The sequence below is a fragment of the Phyllobates terribilis genome, unplaced genomic scaffold (assembly GCF_046119375.1).
Source record: "Phyllobates terribilis strain yellow unplaced genomic scaffold, ASM4611937v1 Scaffold_3__8_contigs__length_932513732, whole genome shotgun sequence".
Lineage (NCBI taxonomy): Eukaryota > Metazoa > Chordata > Amphibia > Anura > Dendrobatidae > Phyllobates > Phyllobates terribilis.
Window position 1 is genome coordinate 233,371,255 of NW_027362763.1, and position 10,545 is coordinate 233,381,799.

Sequence of the window (10,545 nt, forward strand, 5' to 3'; positions counted from 1 at the left end):
TGCTAGTGTGAACATGCCTCTGTTTCTTGTATGTCTGCCATCTTAGACCTCAGTTCACATTGTCTGGTTTTTTGACTTGTTTGCATTCTGTGCAATTTAAGGGTGTGGCATGCCCTTTGTTGAGCTGATTGGTATATATGTAGCTTACCACGGGCCTAGGTGGTCTGGAGTTGGGAGCCGGTCCTATTTGTCTACCCTTTTATATGCATTACTTCAACTTTGATATACAGTAAGGTTTTTAATATAGGCAGTATAGGTACCGTCCCAATTTAGGGTCACCTTGCCGCTGGTGGGACGGCTTGTATACTTTTTTTGATCAAAAATAGTTCACTAAGTACCCTATATTTATTATGCAATTTTGCTTTACATTTATATATAATTATGGTAGGGTATGAGATATATTTTTGTCTTGCTTCTTTTTTGCTAGTGTGAACATGATTCTGTTTCTTGTATGTCTGCCATCTTAGACCTCAGTTCACATTGTCTGGTTTTTTGACTTGTTTGCATTCTGTGCAATTTAAGGGTGTGGCATGCCCTTTGTTGAGCTGATTGGTATATATGTAGCTTACCACGGGCCTAGGTGGTCTGGAGTTGGGACCCGGTCCTATTTGTCTACCCTTTTATATGCATTACTTCAACTTTGATATACAGTAAGGTTTTTAATATAGGCAGTATAGGTACCGTCCCAATTTAGGGTCACCTTGCCGCTGGTGGGACGGCTTGTATACTTTTTTTGATCAAAAATAGTTCACTAAGTACCCTATATTTATTATGCAATTTTGCTTTACATTTATATATAATTATGGTAGGGTATGAGATATATTTTTGTCTTGCTTCTTTTTTGCTAGTGTGAACATGCCTCTGTTTCTTGTATGTCTGCCATCTTAGACCTCAGTTCACATTGTCTGGTTTTTTGACTTGTTTGCATTCTGTGCAATTTAAGGGTGTGGCATGCCCTTTGTTGAGCTGATTGGTATATATGTAGCTTACCACGGGCCTAGGTGGTCTGGAGTTGGGACCCGGTCCTATTTGTCTACCCTTTTATATGCATTACTTCAACTTTGATATACAGTAAGGTTTTTAATATAGGCAGTATAGGTACCGTCCCAATTTAGGGTCACCTTGCCGCTGGTGGGACGGCTTGTATACTTTTTTTGATCAAAAATAGTTCACTAAGTACCCTATATTTATTATGCAATTTTGCTTTACATTTATATATAATTATGGTAGGGTATGAGATATATTTTTGTCTTGCTTCTTTTTTGCTAGTGTGAACATGCCTCTGTTTCTTGTATGTCTGCCATCTTAGACCTCAGTTCACATTGTCTGGTTTTTTGACTTGTTTGCATTCTGTGCAATTTAAGGGTGTGGCATGCCCTTTGTTGAGCTGATTGGTATATATGTAGCTTACCACGGGCCTAGGTGGTCTGGAGTTGGGACCCGGTCCTATTTGTCTACCCTTTTATATGCATTACTTCAACTTTGATATACAGTAAGGTTTTTAATATAGGCAGTATAGGTACCGTCCCAATTTAGGGTCACCTTGCCGCTGGTGGGACGGCTTGTATACTTTTTTTGATCAAAAATAGTTCACTAAGTACCCTATATTTATTATGCAATTTTGCTTTACATTTATATATAATTATGGTAGGGTATGAGATATATTTTTGTCTTGCTTCTTTTTTGCTAGTGTGAACATGCCTCTGTTTCTTGTATGTCTGCCATCTTAGACCTCAGTTCACATTGTCTGGTTTTTTGACTTGTTTGCATTCTGTGCAATTTAAGGGTGTGGCATGCCCTTTGTTGAGCTGATTGGTATATATGTAGCTTACCACGGGCCTAGGTGGTCTGGAGTTGGGACCCGGTCCTATTTGTCTACCCTTTTATATGCATTACTTCAACTTTGATATACAGTAAGGTTTTTAATATAGGCAGTATAGGTACCGTCCCAATTTAGGGTCACCTTGCCGCTGGTGGGACGGCTTGTATACTTTTTTTGATCAAAAATAGTTCACTAAGTACCCTATATTTATTATGCAATTTTGCTTTACATTTATATATAATTATGGTAGGGTATGAGATATATTTTTGTCTTGCTTCTTTTTTGCTAGTGTGAACATGCCTCTGTTTCTTGTATGTCTGCCATCTTAGACCTCAGTTCACATTGTCTGGTTTTTTGACTTGTTTGCATTCTGTGCAATTTAAGGGTGTGGCATGCCCTTTGTTGAGCTGATTGGTATATATGTAGCTTACCACGGGCCTAGGTGGTCTGGAGTTGGGACCCGGTCCTATTTGTCTACCCTTTTATATGCATTACTTCAACTTTGATATACAGTAAGGTTTTTAATATAGGCAGTATAGGTACCGTCCCAATTTAGGGTCACCTTGCCGCTGGTGGGACGGCTTGTATACTTTTTTTGATCAAAAATAGTTCACTAAGTACCCTATATTTAATATGCAATTTTGCTTTACATTTATATATAATTATGGTAGGGTATGAGATATATTTTTGTCTTGCTTCTTTTTTGCTAGTGTGAACATGCCTCTGTTTCTTGTATGTCTGCCATCTTAGACCTCAGTTCACATTGTCTGGTTTTTTGACTTGTTTGCATTCTGTGCAATTTAAGGGTGTGGCATGCCCTTTGTTGAGCTGATTGGTATATATGTAGCTTACCACGGGCCTAGGTGGTCTGGAGTTGGGACCCGGTCCTATTTGTCTATCCTTTTATATGCATTACTTCAACTTTGATATACAGTAAGGTTTTTAATATAGGCAGTATAGGTACCGTCCCAATTTAGGGTCACCTTGCCGCTGGTGGGACGGCTTGTATACTTTTTTTGATCAAAAATAGTTCACTAAGTACCCTATATTTATTATGCAATTTTGCTTTACATTTATATATAATTATGGTAGGGTATGAGATATATTTTTGTCTTGCTTCTTTTTTGCTAGTGTGAACATGCCTCTGTTTCTTGTATGTCTGCCATCTTAGACCTCAGTTCACATTGTCTGGTTTTTTGACTTGTTTGCATTCTGTGCAATTTAAGGGTGTGGCATGCCCTTTGTTGAGCTGATTGGTATATATGTAGCTTACCACGGGCCTAGGTGGTCTGGAGTTGGGACCCGGTCCTATTTGTCTACCCTTTTATATGCATTACTTCAACTTTGATATACAGTAAGGTTTTTAATATAGGCAGTATAGGTACCGTCCCAATTTAGGGTCACCTTGCCGCTGGTGGGACGGCTTGTATACTTTTTTTGATCAAAAATAGTTCACTAAGTACCCTATATTTATTATGCAATTTTGCTTTACATTTATATATAATTATGGTAGGGTATGAGATATATTTTTGTCTTGCTTCTTTTTTGCTAGTGTGAACATGCCTCTGTTTCTTGTATGTCTGCCATCTTAGACCTCAGTTCACATTGTCCTGTTATTGGATATGCAGTGACTGCAATGGCTTCCAAAAATTTGGAAGCAACCCAATACCTGTTTGAAGAGACATAGAGGAGGAACTCTGTAAAAAAAATGTTTACATTATAAAGGAGTGGGTCTCCTATAGTGGTAATGCCCATGCAGTGACTGCAAGGGTTGCTAAAATTTGGGAAAAATCCAAATAACAATTTAAAGACACATAGAGCTGGGCCACAGTAACGACATGTTTCCATTAGAAAGGAGAGGGTCTCCCATACTGTTTGCCATTTGATTGAATGCAACGGCTGCCAAAAATTTGGAGGAACTCCAATGTCCTTTGCAAGAGACATAGAGGTCGGAGGGCCTCCTGAAAACAATGTTCCCATTATTAGGAAGTGGGTCTCCCATACTGTTTGCCTATGCAGTAAATGCAACAACTCAGGCTATCCACGCTGAACAGACGGTATGACAGTTGTGCAGGTAGTACCGTCTATAGCGCAGGAAACTAGCTCCTGTTCTTCCTCCTCCTTCTCATTGTCACCCAACTCACATTAGGATGAGATGAGACTAGGCTGTGTGGAATTCCCCCTGTATGGTTCCTTGCTCCATCTCATCGTGCTCCGTCTGCAATGCTTCCTCTTTAATTGTGAGCAGAGAGCATTTCAGAAGACAGAGAAGCGGGATGGGGTCGCTAATTATGGCATTATCACTGCTCACCCTTTTGATGGATGGTACAGATGTCTGACATCCATGTCCACTCCTGAGGTCTTATGTGTGGAGTCTAACCTGAATACCAACAGCCGTGTTGATGCTGGTAGTCAACAACTGCCTTCTTCTGCTCCTAAATCCTTCCCAACATCTGTCGGTGAGCTGGAAGCTGCAAGCGCTGCTCAATCACGGCAAGGGCATTGGAAGCTGTAGCTGACTTTCCAAAATGGGCACACAGGTGGCGTACTTTGACAAACAGATGCAACAGATCTGGGTAGGTTTTGAGAAACAACTGAACCACGAGGTTAAGCACATGCGCCATGCATCGTACGTGTGTGAGCTCGCCTCGCTTCAGAGCCGCCACCAGGTTCCGGCCATTGTCACACACGACCATGCCTGGCTGTCGGTTCAGCGGTGTCAGCCACAAATATGCCTGCTCTTTCAGAGCTGTCAACAAGTCTTCAGCGGTTTGCGGTTTATCACCTAAGCATATTAGCTTCAGAACAGCCTGTTGCCGCTTGGTCGAGGCAGTGCTGCAGTGCTTCCAGCTTCTGACTGCTGTGCTCATTTCGGAGATGGAGGCTATAGAGGAGATGGAGGTGCAAGAGCTGTAGAATGTGGGGGCAACCCTGATTGACCCTGGACCCGCCATCCTCGGCGTCGGGAGGATGTGTTCAGTCCCAAACTCTCACTGGGTCCCAGCTTCCACTATATTAGCCCAGTATGCTGTCAGCGAGATGTACTGTCCCTGAACCTAATCATTTCTCCACATGTCCGTGGTTAGATGGACTTTCCCAGTAACTGCATTGTTGAGGGCACAGCTAATGTTGTGGGACACATGCTCGTGTTATGCAGGGTCGGCACACCGAGAGAAATAGTGGTGGCTGGGGACCGAGTACCGAGGGATGGCTACCGCCATCAGGTTGTGGAAAGCTTCCATCTCCACGAGCCTAAAAAGCAACATTTTGAGCACAAGCATTCACAAAATGTGTGAATTTAGTAGGGTGGCCTGTGGGGCGTTGGCTGCTTATTTGCGCTTGCATTCCAAGGACTGGAGTAGGGACAACTGAACGCTGCGCTTGGACAAGGAAGTGGACGTGCTTGTTGATGATGCTAGATGAGAGTGTGCAACGACAAGTGCAGGGCGGGAGGCATCTTCTCAATTGCCATGGACAGGGGATTGGCGTGCACACACAACAGAGGAGGAAGCAGTGGTGTCACCCACAGACACTGTTTCTGGACTATGGGGTTCGACCCACTTAGTAGGGTGCTTTGCTGCAATGTGCCTGAAAATGCTGTTGGTGGTCAGGCTGCTAGTTTTGCTACCCCTGCTGATACTGGCCTGGCAGGTGGTGGAAATGGCCTTTTTGGGGTTATCTGCAGAGTCTTTAAAAAACAACCTGACTCAGGAAGACCTAACAGTTGTACTGGCAACTTCCTTCATGTTGTAGTTATGGGGAATGCTTTCCCGCCTTGTGTCTGCGGCTACCACACTGCTTCTTCCTGCCTGTTGTGGTGCTATGTCTCCCTCCCCCTGTGTGCTGCTGTCCTCACTCTGCATGTCCTCCTGCCAGGTTGGGTCAGTTACTATATCATCCACCACCTCATCTTCCACTTCCGCTCCCTGGTCCTCCTCATGACTTTCTCGCAATTGTGTCTTATTATCATCATCATCCACTTCTTGCGACAGTAATTGCACTTTCCCACCGTTGCCTTAGTGTGATTGTGGCTTCTCAAATATTTGGGCATCGCTACACGCATTCTCCTCTTGACTCGCTTGAAGCTGGCCGGGTGAGAGGCCCGAATCTACAAATGGAAAAGTGAACAGTTCTCCTGAGTGTCCAAGTGTGGAATTTGTTGTTTCCGAGCACTCAGCATGGGGGGAGGAAGCAGGATCAGGGAGAGAAATATGCGGTCCAGACTCACGGCTGCTGAGACTTGACCGTGTGGAAGACAGGGTGGTAGTGATGTTGGCAAAGTGACTGGAAGCATTATCTGCTATCCAACCAACAACCTTTTGACATTGCTTTGGGTTCCGTAGTGGTGTTCTGTGGTCCCCTAGGAATTGGGACATGAAGGTTGGGCGACAAGTCGTGGGTGTTTGTTGTGGCACAATTTCAGCTTGCCCACGGCCTCGGCCTCTGCAAGCACCATCACGTCCACTTCCCCGTCCCTTGCCATGCACCTTGCCTATTTTAAATGAAGGACAATATTTTCCACGTTCACTAGCAATGGCTGATTTTGGAACGCAGTTATATGTGATATGTCTGAAAGAGAACCACGGTTTTAAATAGCAGTCCTGTAATTTACTAATATTATTCTACACAGAGACCTAATGTGAATAGCTTGACCAACATACTGCAATGAAATGGAAGGCAGAAATGGCTGATTTTGGAACACTTTTATATGTGATATGTCTGACAGAGAACCATAGGATTCAGAATAAAGTACCCGATAGGACTTGCGCTCCCAGACTTGCAAGGATTGGAAAATTAACTTTTGGTCTATGTATTCATACCTGAAGAAGGCTATGTGTTTTTTATTTTTATAGCCAAAACATGTTGTTTTATTGTTTTAATATATATTATATTGAGAAAACAGAGTGAAATAAACCTTTTGAAGACCAAGAGTTAATTTTCCAATCCTTGCAAGTCTGGGAGCGCTAGTCCTATCGAGTACTTTATTCTGAATCCTATCCTACGGATCCCTGGCTGAGAGATCCTGTGACACCTGTGATGAAGCTGCATACCTGAGGAGCTGGATATTGAAATAGGACCGTGAGGTCGACATGCAGTATTACAAGATAAGGTGAGCCTAAAATCTTTTTCTTTTTTAACCTATATAGAAAATCTACACTTAGATCTGCGCTTGTTTTTCGACCTCCCCCTATCTTTTAGACCCCACAGCCTTGAGGTCAAATCTGTTGTTTGATGGAGAACCATGGTTTTAAATAGCAGTCCTGTAATTTGCTAATAATATTATTATTATTCTAGACAGAGACCTAATGTGAATAGTTTGACCGACACACTGCAACAGAATGGAAAAGGAGGCCAATATTTTCCAGGTTCAGTTCAAATTTCTGGATTTTTATCTCAGAAATATGGAACAGATCTGGTTGTATTCTGCAGTGCTATCAAGCCAATGGAGCAGGAAAATGGTGAACTCTGGATTGCTTCTTGCACTATATGCATTGCAGTCTACCACATGCCCTGCTTGCCTGCCTATCTCCTGCTATCACCTTCACCACTGAAAATATGCCCCTGGATTAGTCCTCAGAAGGACTGTTAGTTCAGATGGATATATAGATATATGTTGTGGAATACCTAACTCTAAAAAAGCAAATCTCTCCCCGACTAAGCAACAGCTCTCACTACTCTGTCTGAATCCAGGTAGACTGTGACGAGCATAGTGGCGCCAGGTCTTATATAGACCTGATGACGCTGTGCGGCCAGCCAACCAACATGGCTATGGCATTACAGTGTGTTGCAAGCATTCCCTGCATGTTCATTGTACCGTGATGCTCGAGCGAGTGCAGAGCAGTGGCGAGCACATTCGACATCACTACTTCAGACCATAGAGAGATATTTGTAGCGTGAAAATGAGATTTTCTTAACCCTCTTTGATATAGCCTTCAGGTTGAGTCATTTACAAGTTCTCTTCAATGTCACCATTTAAAAAGGCAGTTCTGATGTCCAAATGTCTGACAAACATCTTTTGTACAGCAGCTACAGCCATTATACCACAAAATTAAAACAATTCCACATGTGCTTCAGTAGGGTGCCCATCAAGGGAGTCACAAAAACACTGAACTTCAGGAGGGCAAAGTTTGATCAGCTAAGAGATGCCCTTCACCTTATAGACTGGGATAGTATCTTCAGGATTAGGAGCACGGATAGAAAATGGGAAATTTTCAAAACAGTCCTACATAGTCACTGTAGAAGGTACATACCTTATGGGAATAAAAGGGCTAGGAATAGGAGAAAGCCAATGTGGCTAAATAAGGAAGTCAAGAGGGCAATGAAAAACAAAAAAAGGGCTTTCGGTAAACATAAACAAGAAGGCAGCGAGGAAGCGCTAATATCTTATAGGGAAAAAAACAAAATCTGTAAGAAACAAATAAGAATAACAAAAGAGGAGACAGAGAGACTAATTGCCAAGGAAAGTAAAACGAATCCCAAACTGTTCTTTAACTATATGAACAGTAAAAGGATTAAAACTGATGGAGTTGGCCCATTGAAAAATAACCTGGGTAAAATCATAGAGGGCGATGAGGGTAAAGCAAACCTACTCAATAGCTTCTTCTCCACTGTTTTCACAAAAGAAAACAATTTATCGGAGGAAATGCAGAGTGATAGAGTAAACCCTCCGCTAAATATCACCCACCTAACCCAGGAGGAAGTTCAGAAACGCCTAAATATTATCAAAATAGACAAGTTACCAGGCCCAGATGGCATACACCCCCGGGTGCTAAAAGAATTAAGTAATGTGATAGACAGACCGCTGTATCTTATATTCAAGCACTCTTTATGGACAGGGACTGTCCCACTAGACTGGCGCCAAGCAAATGTGGTACCAATATTCAAAAAGGGGTGTAAAAGTGACCCTGGGAACTATAGACCAGTAAGCTTCACGTCTGTTGTGGGTAAGTTGTTTGAAGGATTTCTTAGAGATGCAATTGTAGAATATCTTAATGATAATAACTGTCTAACTCCATATCAACATGGATTCATGAGGGATCGCTCCTGCCAAACAAACCTGATCGCCTTCTACGAGGAGGTGAGCTCACAACTGGACCGGGGAGAGTCAGTGGATGTTGTATACCTTGACTTCTCCAAAGCGTTTGATACCGTGCCACACAAAAGGTTGGTATATAAAATGAGAATGCTTGGTCTGGGGGATAATGTGTGCAAGTGGGTAAATAGCTGGCTGAGTGATAGAAAGCAGAGGGTGGTTATCAATGGAGTAAGCTCAGGGGGTGTCAGGGTTACTAGCCGGGTGCCTCAAGGGTCTGTCTTGGGCCCTATATTATTTAATATATTTATTAATGATCTAGTGAAAGGGTTGCATAGTAAAATAGCAATATTTGCAGATGATACTAAACTTTGTAAAGTAGTTAATACAGATGAGGATAGGACACAGCTACAGGAGGATTTAGATAAATTGGAGAGTTGGGCCAAAAAATGGCAAATGGGGTTCAATGCCGATAAATGTAAGGTCATGCACATGGGAAAGAAAAACAGCAGTCACCCATACATATTAAATGGGAAACCGTTGGGGAAATCTGACATGGAGAAGGACCTGGGCGTCTTGGTTAATAGCAAATTAAATTGGAGTGCCCAGTGTCAGGCAGCAGCTGCGAAGGCAAATAGAGTCATGGCATGCATCAGAAGAGGAATAGGGGCATATGATGAGAACATTGTTCTTCCTCTGTATAATGCGCTGGTAAGGCCGCACTTAGAATATTGTGCACAGTTCTGGGCTCCGGTGCTCAGGAAAGACATATTGGAGCTAGAGAGGGTACAAAGGAGGGCGACTAAGGTAATAAAGGGAATGGAGGGACTAGAATACCCAGAGAGGTTGTCAAAATTAGGCCTATTTACGTTGGAAAAGAGAAGGCTTAGGGGAGACCTCATAAACATGTATAAATACATCAGGGGGCAGTACAGAGATCTCTCCCATGACCTGTTTATACCAAGGATGGTGACAAAGACGAGGGGGCACACTATGCGTCTGGAGGAAAGGAGGTTCCTGCACCAGCATAGAAGGGGATTCTTTACGGTCAGAGCCGTGAGACTCTGGAACTCTCTGGGAGAGGAAGTGGTGATGTCCAACTCACTTAATGAGTTCAAGAGAGGCCTGGACGCCTTTCTTGAGAACAATAAAATTACATCTTATGCTTAGTTAATTAATCCAGGGATTTAATCTGACTGCCAGATTGGTATCGGGAAGTGAATTTTTCCTCAATGATGTAAATTGGCCTATACCGCATGTTTTTTTTTGCCTTCCCCTGGATCAACGCTGCGGAATAGCTGCAGTGCGCAAGAAATAGGCTGAACTGGATGGACGCTTGTCTTTTTTCGGCCTTATAAACTATGTAACTATGTAACTATTAGAGTCCAGAATGTTGTCTGCTTAGCAACTGGAGAAAATGTGGTATTAAAATCTTCACCATATTTCTGAGAATATCCTCATCTTGCTTTAAATCTGTGAACCTTGCCTTCAGAGTCATATTTTGTCTTAAAACCCATTTACATTTGATTGCTTTCTTGCCTTGTAGTAGTTTGGTGAGTTTCCAAGTTTGAAGTTGAAGGGACTTAATTTCCTCATTAGCAGCAGTTTTTTATGAACCGGTAGTTGTTGCATCTCATCCCTTAACTGAGGCACTGACTCAGGTAGTATTTTCACAAAGTAGGATAGTTGC